Genomic DNA, 15,936 nt, shown 5'->3' on the forward strand with positions numbered 1-15,936 from the left:
ACCAGGGATTGAACCCAGTCTCCCTGCTTTGGGAGCACAGAGGCTTAACCACTGGACCACCAGGGAAGTCCACTATTTCCTTTCTTTTTGCCTGCCCTATTACAAATAGGTGGCACAGAACTTGGCTTTTTATTAAAACTTTCTTGTAACAATGCTTATTTTTATCAAAATATTCCATTTAACTAGTTTAGGGAGTCAAATGATGCTTAAAAAGTCTTCTACCAAAAGCAGCATCTCCGGATGCCCTTGGCTCCCGCTCATCATCACTTCCTGCCACCCAGAGGCAACTGGTCAACTGGTTATATTGTTCTCTTCTGATGTCTACCTCCATATTTTTAAGAAGAATGTGTATATTATCTCTTTTTATTTTGTCCCAGAGCAATTTTTATGTTAGGCAATTGTGAAAAGCTTAAAGATGGGAACAAGCTGTTTTAATCAAGTTTATTGTTCTTCAAAATTCAGGCATTGAGTTTAATTCGTCTTCAAAGTACAAAACGTACATAACCAACCTGCAGTACACTATTTTGAATGATAATGTTTTTGGAAGTGCAAACCCAAAGAAGATAATGCATTTACCCAACTATAATAAAATCAATGAATACAATCAGCCAGGATTCAGTTGGAGCCTCAGAACCCACAGGAGCAGAAGGAGCAGAAGGAGCAGAATGCACTAGGAGCTGTGTGTGTGTGTGGTGTGTGTGTGTGTGTGTGTGTGTGTGGTGTGTGTGGTGTGTGTGTGGTGTGTGTGTGTGGTGTGTGTGTGTGTGTGGTGTGTGTGGTGTGTGTGTGTGTGGTGTGTGTGGTGTGTGGTGTGTGTGGTGTGTGGTGTGTGTGTGGTGTGTGGTGTGTGTGTGTGGTGTGTGTGGTGTGTGTGGTGTGTGTGGTGTGTGTGTGGTGTGTGTGTGTGGTGTGTGTGTGTGTGTGGTGTGTGTGTGTGGTGTGTGTGTGTGTGGTGTGTGGTGTGTGTGTGTATGGCGTGTGTGTGGGGGGGGTGTGTGTGTGTGTGTGGTGTGTGGGGTGTGTGTGTGTGTGGTGTGTGTGGTGTGCGGTGTGTGGTGTGTGTGTGTGTGTGGTGTGTGTGTGGGGTGTGTGGTGTGTGTGGTGTGTGTGTGGTGTGTGTGGTGTGTGTGTGTGGTGTGTGTGTGGGGTGTGTGCTGTTTGTGTGTGTGGTGTGTGTGGTGTGTGTGTGGTGTGTGTGGTGTGTGTGTGTGTGTGGTGTGTGTGGTGTGTGTGGTGTGTGTGTGTGTGGTGTGTGTGGTGTGTGTGTGTGGTGTGTGGTGTGTGTGGTGTGTGTGGTGTGTGTGTGTGTGTGGTGTGTGTGTGGTGTGTGTGTGTATGGTGTGTGTGTGGGGGGGTGTGTGTGTGTGGTGTGTGGGGTGTGTGTGTGTGGTGTGTGTGGTGTGCGGTGTGTGGGGTGTGTGTGTGTGTGGTGTGTGTGTGTGGTGTGTGTGGTGTGTGGTGTGTGTGGTGTGTGTGTGGTGTGTGTGTGGTGTGTGTGTGTGTGGTGTGTGTGGTGTGTGTGGTGTGTGTGTGTGGTGTGTGTGTGTGTGTGTGGTGTGTGTGTGGTGTGTGTGGTGTGTGTGTGTGTGGTGTGTGTGTGTGTGTGGTGTGTGGTGTGTGGTGTGTGTGTGTGTGGTGTGCGGTGTGTGTGTGTGGGGTGTGTGTGTGTGTGGTGTGCGGTGTGTGTGTGTGGGGTGTGTGTGTGGGGGTGTGTGTGTGGGGTGTGTGTGTGGTGTGCGGTGTGTGTGGTGTGTGTGTGTGTGGTGTGCGGTGTGTGTGGCGTGTGTGTGTGGTGTGTGTGTGTGGTGTGTGTGGTGTGTGTGTGTGGTGTGTGTGTGGTGTGTGGTGTGTGTGTGTGGTGTGTGGTGTGTGTGTGTGGTGTGTGTGTGTATGGTGTGTGTGTGGGGGGGGTGTGTGTGTGTGTGGTGTGTGGTGTGTGTGGTGTGTGTGGTGTGTGTGTGTGGTGTGTGTGGTGTGTGTGTGTGGTGTGTGTGTGGTGTGTGGTGTGTGTGTGTGTGGTGTGTGTGCTGTTTGTGTGTGTGGTGTGTGTGGTGTGTGTGTGTGGTGTGTGTGTGGGGTGTGTGCTGTTTGTGTGTGTGGTGTGTGTGTGTGTGGTGTGTGGTGTGTGTGTGTGTGTGTGGTGTGTGTGCTGTTTGTGTGTGTGGTGTGTGTGTGGGGTGTGTGGGGTGTGTGTGTGTGGTCTGTATGGGGTGTGTGTGTGTGGTGTGTGTGGTGTGTGTGGTGTGTGTGGTGTGTGTGTGTGTGTATCATGTAAATCATATCTAATCTTACGCAATTGTGGGGCCTCTTCAAGCAGTCTCTGTAAAGCTGTTGTGATCACACCTAATCCTGGAGCTTGAAGACTTCAGCAAAGACAGCCTGGAAGGGAAGATAGATATAAAGTAGGGAAAAGCAAGTACAACCTGGAACCTACGAGCATGAGCTAAAACCCCAGGAGGACAGACTGAAACCATGTCACTTCTCACTGCCTCTAACCTTGATGGTGTAGATAGCCTGTGGGAGAAGCTGTCCCCTTCATTATATATCTAGCCCAGGAGCTGAAAAAGCTGGAGAATGATTCAAACGAAGGTGAAGCAGTTGTAGGTCCAGCCACTGTCCCATGCCATCAAGGTAAGCCAGCAGATAAGCAATAATGTGAGCTACAAAGTGGTTGCTTCTTGGGGCTTCCCTTGTGGCACAGTGGTTAGGAATCCACCTGCCAATGCAGGGGACACGGGTTCGAGCCCTGGTCTGGGAAGATCCCACATGCTGCAGAGCAACTAAGCCCATGCGCCACAACTACTGAAGCCCATGCGCCTTAGAGCCCATGCTCCGCAACAAGAGAAGCCACTCCAATGAGAAGCCTGCGCACCGCAAGGAAGAGTTGTTCCTGCTCACCACAGCTAGAGAAAGCCCGCACGCAGCAACGAAGACCCAACACAGACAATAATAAATACATAAATAAAATTTATAAAGAAAAAAAGTGGTTGCTTCTTTGCTTCCAAACCCCAGATCTGTGTAAAAATGTCTCTTGTAGTTCACCCTAGCCAGAAACATACAGGGAGGGAATTTTGAGTAATTATTATCATAATAAATAAATAGTTCAGGATTCAAGTATGCATCCTGCCCCCTTACCAAGAGAACAATGGGAAAGTCATCTAACAATCCTGGGACCATGTGTACTTTGGGAAAAATGACTTGTAAGAGGAAAAAAAGAATAGTGGTATTTCATTCCTGGAAATTACCTAGAAGTCCATCATCAGGGATATTTGCCCAGCTCCTTTTCTACTGCCCAAATTAAGATAACTGCTGGATAAACCGAGGTTTCTAAAATTGTATTCCCTAAATTTTTAATAAAAGATAGCAGGGCTAGGCTTTTACTTCAGAGCCTTTTCATTTTCAATCACCACCTTATTTAAAAGAAAATAAACAAAAGGCCTCCAAATGAATCACCTCTGTAGTAATCTGATTTATTTTCTTACCTCTTGGCATTTAGGTGAATTGTGGTTTTACTTTCTTTTAAAGTAGGTAAGCTTAAGTTTCTCTGTTATCACAGTGGAATTTAAGAATTGCTGTTTACACTGTTTAACAAGCAAGAACAATGCATACTGTTCAGTAGAGGGTAGGTGAAGCTGGACACGTATTAAATTTTGAGTATTAAGAAAAGTGCTATGGTGGAGCCAAGAAGTTAATGTTTTTAGGTGAACAAACTGTTCCCATTTAGTATAACTCTCTTTTTTTTTTTCAGGGAAAATCATATAAAAGGAAGGACTATACCTAAATTTAAAATTTTAATTATAAATTAAGTTTAGGTCTCCCGTTTTTCTCCTAAGCTATTCATAGATGAAGTTCATCATTCTTTCCACTGTACGACACAGGATATAAGCAACAGAACAGAAAAAGCCCCCCAAAACAAAAACCATTGTATCTGTTTCTCCCCAGCTTTCTCCATGTCAACAAAAGTTAGGAAACAAAAGATAGTCATAAAAATCTCCACTGCAGGAAAACTCCTCCAAAATAAATTGTCTTTTTAAAATAAATTTATTTATTATTTATTTATTATTTATTATTTTTGGCTGCGTTGGGTCTTCGTTGCTGTGCTCAGGCTTTCTCTAGTTGCAGCGAGCAGGGGCTACTCTTTGCGGTGCGCCGGCTTCTCATTGCAGTGGCTTCTCTTGTTGCGGAGCACGGGCTCTAGGAGGCAGGCTTTCAGTAGTTGTGGCTCGCAAGCTTCAGTAGTTGTGGCTCGCGGGCTCTAGAGCGCAGGCTCAGTAGTTGTGGCGCGAGGGCTTAGTTGTTCCGTGGCATATGGGATCTTCCCGGACCAGGGCTCGAACCTGTGTCCCCTGCGTTGGCAGGCGGATTCTTAACCACTGAGCCACCAGGGAAGCCCCATAAATTATGTCTTTATAAAAATGAACTTAGTAGAAGTTGATCATATCAAACACAAAAAGGAAGCAAAATTGTAAACCATATAAAGGAAATCAATCTAATTTATAAAATGGCATTCAACCAGTCCAATACTTTGTATAAAAATTGGATAACTTGAAGAATTACAGTGATTGTGTCACAAAGGTAGAGGTAAGATGTTTAAATTACAGGAAGTTTTAAAAATAATTTTTAAGTGTTTCTGCTTCGGACAAATAGGAGTTTTCAAACCCCTTTCACAGACTTCTTTTCTCTGGATCCTAAGGTATGCCCCATTTTTCTTGCCTTCCTGATTTTTTGGGGGGTTCTGGCAGAGCTCAGCCGCATGGCTCAGTTTCTCAGTGAGCTCATCTTTCTGTGTTATGGGTATTGCCTCAATCATTCTATGCCTCAGTCATTCTGCAGACCTCACATTTCTGAGAGTGTTTCTACTTTTTACAATGAATACCATAGGGCATTCATCTTTGGTTGGGGGGTGGTGGGGTGGTGGTGGTGGAGACTTCCTCCAGCATTTCTTTACTATATGGGTTTTCTATATTCAGCAAGATTGTCATAAGAACCAATGTCTTCATTTATCCATGTACTGTACACCTTATGGAGTATGAGGCCCATTAACTGCAAAGATTTCTATAGATGCATAGATTTAATGAGCTCACCTTCCAAAGGCACTGTATGTGCCCCTATTTGTTAAAAGTGGTTGAAAATTAGAAGGGTTTCTGTGATTTTTTTTATTTCACAGTGCCTCAAAGAGTGCACATGAGTTTTTAAAAGCCATTTTTTAAAATAAATTTATTTATTTTATTTATTTATTTTTGGCTGTGTTGGGTCTTCGCTGCTGCACATGGGCTTTTCTCTAGTTGTGGCGAGCGGGAGCTACTCTTTGTTGCGGTGAGCGGGCTTCTCATTGCGGTGGCTTCTCTTGTTGCAGAGCACGGGCTCTAGGCGCGTGGGCTTCAGTAGTTGTGGCACACGGACTCAGTAGTTTTGGCTCACGGACTCTAGAGCGCAGGCTCAGTAGTGTGGCGCACGGGCTTAGTTGCTCCGCGGCATGTGGGATCTTCCCGGGCCAGGGCTCGAACCCATTTCCCCTGCGTTAGCAGGCGGATTCGCAACCACTGCGCCACCAGGGAAGCCCTAAAAGCCAAATTTAATAAGCAAATTGGTTATATTATTAAATAGCAAAGGATGCTATAATTTCACTGTGAACTAGAAAACATACCACCAATAAAATTTCTGAATATCCCAGAAATATTGACATATAATCTTACAAATATCCTACAGAAGCTTAGCACATCTCTCCATGACATCCAGGCTCTCAAAGATCAGAGCAGTTTGCAGGTGGGGTCTCAGTAGCAAGATGTCAAGGTCACCTAGGGGATTAACACCCAGAGCTGGACTCCTGGGCTAGCTGGCCTGCCCTGCTTTGTTCAGGCAATAAAAGCCAAAATGATAGTCTCATTTAGTTGGGCTTCAGGGGAGGGAGGGAGAGTAGGGAAGCACTCAGGGAAAACCTACAAATTCTACCATAGCCAGAATGTCCATTTATCCCTACTTGGAAAAAAAAAAAAGACAAAAGAGTAGCAAACACTTTCTCCATATGTTTCTCCATTGGTTCATTGTGCTCACTAAAACCAACTCTGTTTGCAATTCTGATCCAGGATGCAGTGAATCAGCAAATTGGTTTCTTTTTAATTTGTGGTATTACTCAGTTGCTTTGACATAAGCAGTGCCTTATACACTGACCATATTTCGCCATGATACAAGCAATAGCTTTCTCTGCTCTGAAGCTTTAGACTTCCTGAGCTGACTTTTCTAATGCAAGATGTACTTCTCAAGGGGAACATGCTGTGTAATCATGTTTAAGTATATGCACTGGCACCTTTAAAATGTGGTGCTGTCTTTAGGGCCTTTGTGGATGAAGGCTTGGAAAACAAAGACAACACCACTGTGGTTCTCATTCACTAGTATTCCCTTGTTATGATGAACAAAAGTTTCAATGTATAGAGCAAGGCATAAATACAAAGGTGAGCAAATTTGAGTGTCAATTTTAAGTAAATTATTTAGGTAGTTGTAAAACGAGACCCCCTTTTTCTCCTCCATATTGCATTATTTTCAAAGCATCTGAATTCCCAAGCTAAGAAACTATTGGCTAGAGATTGCCTCTGTTGCCACAGTCTTCCCAGTAAATACTGGTGAGAGCTAGGAACAAAGCTTAATAAAAGCTTTCTTGTATGTTCTCTGCTGCCACACTGAAGCAAAAAGTAACCCTGAGCTAACCCCTTCTACTGCTAGCTAACCCCATCCACTGCCTCAAAAAGTTACTAAAGAATATAACAAAAGAAACAAAAGGATGAAGATACTAACAGGAGTCACAACACCCTCTCCCCCCTGCAAATTTAACAGTTCAACCTCCTCAACCAACCGCAAAGTTGGCTGTTACTTTGCAAAGTAGTCTGTGTTAGACCAACAGGTAATCCCTCTGTAGTTATTTCTGATTTAGGAAATAAGCATTTGTGTTTATTTTGTGGCCATAGTGAATCCTCAAGCTGTAGCCTCAAGGGTTAAAGCCAGATAGAGCTGAAAGAAATGCTTTTAAAAGCTGTCCTTCAGGAGGCGGCCCTAGATCAGCTACATTTTGCAGGACAGCTTCCCCATGACCTCAGTGAGAGTATCAGAAATCTTCTTAGTGCAAAGTGATCTCTTCTGTGTGCAATTGGCCCTTTGCTTTGTGGTTTGAGCTTCAGCAGAATTCCTTATGGCTGATGGTAAAGCAGAGAAGAATCCCAGGAGGGCCAAGAAAAGGTGGATTCCTGTTGCAAAAAGCTGCCTAGCAGTTTCCAGCCCATTATGTTCATCAACATCTGAAAATCCCTGACAGCCAGCCATGGATATGTGGGAATGGCTGCTGCCCAGCAACCAGGAATCCCTCAGCACAGAAGCTCTTGAAGGGGCAAAAAGCATATCAAAACACTTAAGTGGAAACACTTACCATGCGTGGAGACTTAGGACTCTCGTTAAGGCCACAATGGCCAATGGTGGTATAATTTGACACAAACCTCTAACTAGGCAGAAGAACAACAGGAAAACTGTCTGAAATAGGCCTGGATTCCTTGTTACCTCATGCTTAAGATGGCAACTTGGCTCCCACATGTGGTACCTGGGCTGGCATGGCTGGAGCAGCTAGGCTCTGGGCAACATGGCTGTCTCTCTCCACATGCCTCGCTTGGGCTTGCTCACAACATAGCTGTTTCAGGAGAGTTGGATTTCTTACATGGTGGCTGGCTTGCCCCAGAGCAAGCATCTCAAGAGAAGTGCGAAGCTTCTTACAACCTGTCCTTGAAAATCCCAGAACTTCATTTCTGCCAAATTCTATTGTTTAAGAAGTCATGAAGACCAGCCCAGATTTAAGGGGAGAGGAATTCAAGAATGCCTCTTGAGGGGAGAGGAGCATGTGAGGTGGGAGGTATTGTGTAGCCATCTTTGAAAAACACAGTCTTCTGCATCTCAGGACTCCAAATTTTCTAACAACTGTCTAGTATTAGTAATTCTAGTGCACTGTATTTCTGTAAGAAAAACCCTAAATTTTGCTCTTGATAATTCTATTTGGACAAGTTGGAAATTTATTAAGCTTATCAAGTAACCAAACTTCTGGATTTGAGTTTTAACCATATGTAAGTGTTACTCTGATTTCAAAGAGGCTATTGATTCTGAAGTAGTGGACTTTGATCGAGTTGACTTAAAAAACAAAAAACAACACTATTTGGATTTTAACTGTGATATAGACATTATAGTAATAGAGCATTGGTGTTCTACTGACTATTTCTATTCTTTTTTTTTTTTTTTTTTGGCTGCATTGGGTCTTCATTGCTGTGCACCGGCTTTCTCTAGTTGTGTCGAGTGGGGGCTACTCTTTGTTGCAGTGCGCGGGCTTCTCATTGCGGTGGCTTCTCTTGTTGCGGAGCACAGGCTCTAGGTGCGTGGGCTTTGGTAGTTGTGGCACACGGCCTCAGTAGTTGTGGCTCGCGGGCTTAGCTGCTCCACGGCAAGTGGGATCTTCCCAGAGCAGGGATCAAACCTGTGTCCCCTGCATTGGCAGGTGGATTCTCGACCACTGCACCACCAGGGAAGTCCAACTATTTCTATTCTTGAGGACAAATTCAATGTATGCCATCATTAAAACTTAAAGAAAGAAATGAGGACAAGGTAAGTACAGATAAAGCAGCACCAAGAAGATCTTCTAAGAATAATTAGAGACAACTTGACTAAGATCCAATAAGACTCAATACGCTCAACATCCATTGTTGAACTTGGAAGGATGAGCCCAAGAGAAATCTAAGTTATTATAGCCAATCTCCTTCTTGTCATCTTTTAGGATCCAATCAGCAGAATGGGACTTGCATCTAGAAATAAGCACAGTCACCAGTACAGAACAAAGACCAGGAGTAGGAGTGGATGGGTGGGGAGGAGGACTGAACCTTCTCTATATGAGCACAAATAGAGAAGGGTCAGTCTGGAGGGCAGTCATCAAATTATCAGGGTCGGGCTTCCCTGGTGGCGCAGTGGTTGAGAGTCCGCCTGCCGATGCAGGGGACGCGGGTTTGTGCCCCGGTCCGGGAAGATCCCACATGCCGCAGAGCGGCTGGGCCCGTGAGCCATGGCCGCTGAGCCTGCGCGTCCGGAGCCTGTGCTCCGCAACGGGAGAGGCCACAACAGTGAGAGGCCCGCATACCGCAAAAAAAAAAAAAAAAAAAAAATTATCAGTGTCTGCCAGGAGACAGGTAATGCAAAACAATAGAACCCTTGGCTGGGACATAACAGGATGTCCGTGAAGGCAGGCAACAAACCAGTTAGACACTAAGGGGTCCCCGGACAGAAAGAACGCCACAAAGGCCCAAGATTCAGGAGTAGGGGTGGTGGTGCTTGTATTCTCAAGAGAGAGTAAACACACGAAAGCAAAGGACACAGTTCTTTAAAACAAAACAGAATCAATGCCAGTTCTGTTCTCTTCTGCCTGAGGTTATGACTAGTCCTGGGAGCAAAGGCAGAGCTGAGGTGAAGATCCACTGGTTAGATGTGGGAGTCCTAGGAAGCCTGTTTGAGGGGAGGAACTAAGCTTATTTGGTCAGAAATGAACACACTGACTCTCAAAGTTGAGTGTGTCTCAGAAGAGCCTAACTGGGTTGTTAAAAGTCACCCTTTGAACTCCACTCCCAAAGGCTGTGGGTCAATATGTTGGGGTGCAGTTCAGGAATCTGCATTTTTATAACCACCCCAAGTGACTCTGCTGGCCCACATTCTGAGAATGATGGAAGTACAATCCTTTCCACTTGACCGCAGGCTCAAGGATCACAAGGACAGCTGGGTTAACGTTTTAGCCCACAAATAGAACAGTTAGAATTTGAGAGGACTTAAGAGGGCCCTCAACATAACCGAGCTTAGTGAGTAATTCGTCAGAAATGATCCTATTTCAGAAGTTTTGCTTTTAAACAACTGCAGCAGAGCTGTAACTGCCACATCAGAAGTTTGAAATGCAGCTAGGAACATTTTGCATCATTAAAAAATGTCAAGCATTTGAGAAGTTTCCCGGCCTGATTTTAAAAGCTGCACGTTTGAAAATAAAGATACTTTTTCCCCTTAAAGTAAAAATAACCCTTGTTGATTGTAGAAACTTTAAAATTTAGATAAGCAAAAATAATATTTTTAAAGACCCATAATCCCACCACCCAGAGATAACCACAATTAACCCCTTTGTATGTATCTTTCCAGTCTTTGCCTAGACAAATACACTCATATATGGGCTTGTTTTTCCTCCCCTTTGTTTTGATAAATGGGATAGTATTGTACTTACCTGGGTAGTGGTGGTGGTTTTTAAAGTTTTTGTTTTAGAACCAGGCTCTGAGTTTACTCTCTAGCCCTTCTAGACCCTGTGGCCTTCCATCTCTACTTCCCTCCTTATGTTGGCTTCTTTCCTCTCTGTCTGTTGATCGGTTACTTTGTGACCAAAACTGAGTGTTCTACAAATTACTGATAGATGGGGCAACATGCAAAAATCTCACAGGCATTGTGCCAAATGATAGAACCCAGGCTCAGAGGAATACATGCTGTGTGATCCCATTTGTACCAAATTCTAGGAAAGGCCCAACTCATCTGTAGCGGCAGAAAATAGATGAGTGTTTGCCTAGGTATGGTTTGAAGGAGTTGATTACACAGGGGCATGAGGGAACTTTGAGGGATAATTTAAATATTCTATATCTTGATTATGGTGGTAATTTCATGGGCGTGTACATTTGTCACAACTCTTTGAATTTAAGTTGGGTGTGTTTTATTGTACATAAATTATGCCTCAACAAAGTTGATTTACCCTACACTAATTTATTATTCAAAATTCTAAGAGAGGGATTCTTACTGGCTCAGTTTGTGTCAGATATCCACTGTGAGTCCTATCAGCCAAGGCTGGAGGGCCACTGTAAGAGACAGAGACTGGGGTAGATTCCCAGCTCACAACAAGCCTCCCTTCTCCAAAAATAGCCCTGAGGGCTTCCCTGGTGGCGCGGTGGTTGAGAGTCCGCCTGCCGATGCAGGGGACACGGGTTCGTGCCCCAGTCCGGGAAGATCCCACATGCCGCGGAGTGGCTGGGCCCGTGAGCCATGGCCGCTGAGCCTGAGCGTCCGGAGCCTGTGCTCCACAACGGGAGAGGCCACAACAGTGAGAGGCCCGCGTATCGCAAAAAAAAAAATAGCCCTGAGACTCAGGAGTGGACCCCAGTGGTCATGCCTGGGCTGTGGGACTCAGTCCACCTGTCACAGCTGGCTGATGCAGGGTGGGCACGTGACACAAGTCAGGCTAGTCCTCCCCCAGGAGTTTTCAAATGGGAACTTAGGAGAGAGAACCAGCATCTGGCTGGTGGGGACCTCTTTGGATGTGAGGCCCAGGTACTGCCAGTAAGCAGGTCTGCTATCTTAGAAAAGAGTCAACATGCAGAGAAGTGCAAGACAGAGCAAAGTACTGGTAGAAAGGATTTCTCTGCAGTCAAGTGGGTGTGGAATAGGAATAATTTCAAACACCAAAACTCTAAACGCACAGAGTCAACCACCCATTAGCTTTCCTCTTCCGGGACTAGAGAAAATTCCAGGGATGAGGCTTGACTTGAGTAGTTTATCAGAATTGCCAGAAGCAGGTATAAGTGGTGTAAGCAGGTATAAAAGGGGAACCTCCACAGCCAGAGGAGCAAATGCATTCATGTGATCTAAGCAACCAGTGGGAGAACAGACATAGGAGGGAGTTAAATTGTGCTTTTCATGCCTATTTACTGAGCACTGGCTGTGTCCCCGAAACTGTTCTAGGTGCTGGCAATATAGCAGCGGGTGAGGCAGATGAGGGCTCTGCTATCATGAAGCTTTCATTGTACTGGAGGGAGTAAGGCAATAAACAAACAAGAAACAGACACATGGAAATTCTAGATAGTGACACATTCAATGAAAACATAAACACAAGGAGATAATGAAAGTGGCTTCAGCAGAGAGCTAGCCATCTTAGACAGGGGGTCAAGAAAGGCTTAGCAATAGAGGTAGCATTTGAGTTGATGGAAGGAGGAGCCCCAAGCAGCAGGACCAGTTTCCACAAATGCTCTGAGGAGCTCAAAGGTGTTTGAGAAAGTCCACAGGGGTGGAGTGAAACCAGCAAGGAGAGCAGAAGCAGGTGATGTCTGATGGGGAGGGACCAGACTACACGGGTGAGGGGTTTGGTTTATGCTAAGGATGACGGGAAGACATGGGAATATTAAGAGAGAGTTTCCATTTGTAAAATTTCCTGCTGGCTATTCTGCTGAACATGGAATGTGGGAGAGCAAAAATGGCAGTAGGGAGACCAGATAAGAGATCACAATAGTAAGTCCTGTTGGACGCAAGTAGACAAGTAAAGATTTGGGATATGCATGACATCAGGAGTTGAAAACAGCAACAACAGCAAACAGGTGTTGGGGCTTCCCTGGTGGTGCAGCGGTTGAGAGTCCGCCTGCTGATGCCGGGGACATGGGTTCGTGCCCCGGTCCGGGAGGATCCCATGTGCCGCGGAGCGGCTGGGCCCGTGAGCCATGGCCGCTGCGCCTGCGCGTCCGGAGCCTGTGCTCCGCAACGGGAGAGGCCACAACAGTGAGAGGCCCGCGTACCGCAAAAACAAAAAACAACAAAAAAACAGGTGTTGGACAAGAGTTTAAATGTGTAGACCAGTGCTCCCCAACCTTTTTGGCACCAGGGACCAGTTCCGTGGAAGACAATTTTTCTCTGGACGGAGGGCGAGGGGGGATGGTTCAGGCGACAATGCGAGCGATGGGGAGCGGCAGAGGAAGCTTCGCTTGCTTACCTGCCGCTCACCTCCTGCTGTGCGACTCAGTTCCTAACAGGCCACGGACCGGTACTGGTCCGAGGCCTGGGGGTTTGGGACCCCTGGTGTAGACTATGAACAAAGCAAAGTCATGTGACATGTAAGAGCCAACTTAAAACAGAACGTAGCTCGCCCAGCAGGCTTGGGGTGTCTGAGTCATACTGCTGCCCTCAGTGCCCAGAGGCCCACGTGAGGCCCTGCTGCTGAGGTGGGGGAACCCCTCCTCCATTTTTCATCAATGTCACCCAGACATCAAAACAATGAGGTTTGTGCCCTGATGTTTCAGATTTCTTAGGGACAACAGCTCTTTCAGCATCTTTGGAAGCCCTGCTCTCCCTAGCGCTCAGAGGGCAGTGTTGACTCCCCTCCCAAGACCCCCTCTGCTGGCATGGGCAAAGGTCATGCTCCTTCTTCAACAACTCTGTACAAATGGAGCCCCAGGAACAGACTCCTTCGGAGCCCCTACTTGCACTATCCCACCCCCATGGCCACATATGTCTAAATAGCCCAGTGGTGGACACAGTCAGGTTCAAGCCAAGACTGCTACAGAAGTATTATTTTAATTCTCCCTAATTAATCTCCTCTAACATGTTCAAATATTAAGACCTTATTAACAAAAATGATTTGGATAATCCAAGCTCGAAATAAGTACTTAACCCACAATATCCCTAATCTGAGCTTTCTGTTGGACTTTTGAACATTTTCCTCCAATTTTGAAAAACAGAGAGACAAACCAAGTAACGGCAAATAAGACACGCTGTTGTAATCTCTAGGCTACACATGAGTACTAAACTGAGTGCTCAGACACCCAGATGTCAGTCCTCAGAGGCCAGTCTCTTCCCACCAAAGTTCACTCTTTTCACCCTTTCCAATTTCTGAGCCAACTCTAATAGATGGATTATAGTTCAATAGCCTCAGCTTACTCAGGTTTAGACTATTGGGAATTAATTCACCTACTCTTCTAGTCAAGGGTCTGTTGGTTGCTAGAATCAAAGACTTATACCTGGAAAAACTAAACATGGGTTAGAGGAAGAGCAGTAACTGAGGCTGCTCTCTCACCCCCTTCTCTTTCTCAGCTGCCCCCGCCCCCTTGCGTGTGTGCATATCTCCTCCATTCCTCTCCCACTTTCTTTCCTGGCCAACTTCCTCTGCTTAGTCAGTGTCTCCATTGCCTCATACTTTAGGCCTGCGCATCACCTGTTAGGGCCACCCAACCTTAATTCTTTATAACTTGCCAGAACGCCTACCTCCCCGCCCTTAACCAACCTAAACCCCCCAGAGAGGAATCTGATGGCCCAGCTTATATATTCCAGCTAGGCCACAAGTCAGGTCACTGACCAGACCATGAATTAACTGCCTTTGGACCTGAGATATATCTCTGATTATATGGGTTATAACCAGGGGGCTCAGGATCACACGGTTTATGACATGATCACTCCAGTGCAACTGGATCTAGGGACAGCAGTCCCCCAGAAGAGAGAGTGCGTGGGCACACATCCTAAAATGTCTTTTGGTGCATCCTCCCCACTCTGGGGCCCAGTGGCCCAGTCATCACATTGGGTTCCTATGCTGCTACCCGAGTGCCCTTGCTGTCAGTGAAACCCAGGATAAAGTACTCCCATGGGTGTCCCTCCCCAAGCATCTAGCTGATCCGGCGTCACCGTCCTCCCCCTCTTCCTCACCTTTCCTCTAATTGTCTCAGTCCAGAGTTAGAGAAGTTCTTCTCACACCCTAATGGGCACACCCATGAACTGGGGATTAACATGCATATTCTTATTCAGTCAGTCTGGGGTGGGACCTGAGATTTTGCATTTCAAGCAAGCTTCCAGGGAGCACCAATGCTTCTGCTCCCAGGACCTCACTTGAAATAGCAAGGTGTCATAGAACTCAGCCTGTTTCCAGCTCTTTAGTTCTTACTGGGTTTTGTTCTTAATTTGTTGTTTGGAAAGCCCCAGCCCTGGTTCAGTAGGAGAGCATCACACTGAAAAGGCAAATTATGTGACAGCTAGAACCTGATGGTCAAGAGACTTGAAATAAATCATCTTTTAGGTGTGAGGTGGAAGAAATGATATTTCTTAGAATTCTAGAAGAACTCCTCCTCAAGAGATAAGCTGAGTGCAGAAGATCGCACCATGATCCCTGGGGAAGCTCTGATTAGAGTCACCCCTGACATTTGCAGGCCCTGGGACTAATGCACTCACAGAGGCCCACACACCCTATGCCTAAATGTTAAAAATCATAGATCAGGTGAACACACTGCTAAATAAAATGTGCTCCACTCTCCAGTCTTGACAACTGTATCTTTGAAATGACAATATTTAAAAATACATGTAAAGCTATAGTTTTATATGCCCAAATCAGTAAATTATCAAAGGCTACCAAGAATAACTGTTGGAACTCTTGTCTTGCTGTTCAGTTGATGGGTCAGGGATGTTTGGGAGAGTAATAAAATAAAGCAAGTGTACTTTGTAAGTTATTCTATATTTGTTTCATGAAATTTATTTTTTGTACTTTGTACCTTCATTTCAGCAAAATTATAACAAAATTGTGATAATCAACATTTTTCACATAGTTGTGTTCTGTTGACAGTAATGACCTAAAGGATTAAAAAAAATGTTCTTATTGTATCCAAAGTGTAAAAAATTTGAATATAGTTTATCAAAATATAAATTAAGGGGAAATCCCTGGCAGTCCAGTGGTTAGGGCTCTGTGTGCTTCCACTGCAGGGAGCACTGGTTCGATCCCTGGTCAGGGAATTAAGATCTCACATGCTGTGTGGCCTGGCCAAAAATAAAAATAAAATAAATAGATAAAGTATAAAATCAAAATAATTACTTTTCATAAACTTTCAAAGAACTTATTTTATTTCTTATTTATTTATTTTTGGCTGCGTTGGGTCTTCGTTGCGGTGTTTGGGCTTCTCATTGTGGTGGCTTCTCTTGTTGCAGAGAGTGGGCTCTAGGCACACGGGCTTCAGTAGTTGTGGCACGTGGGCTCAGTAGTCGTGGCATATGGGCTCAGTTGCTCCACGGCATGTGGGAATCTTCCTGGACCAGGGCTCGAACCCATGTCCCGGACACTGGTAGGTGGATTCTTAACCACTGCACCACCAGGGAAGTCCCTTA

This window comes from Mesoplodon mirus (assembly GCF_964341445.2).
Source record: "Mesoplodon mirus genome assembly, chromosome: 18".
Taxonomy (NCBI): domain Eukaryota; kingdom Metazoa; phylum Chordata; class Mammalia; order Artiodactyla; family Ziphiidae; genus Mesoplodon; species Mesoplodon mirus.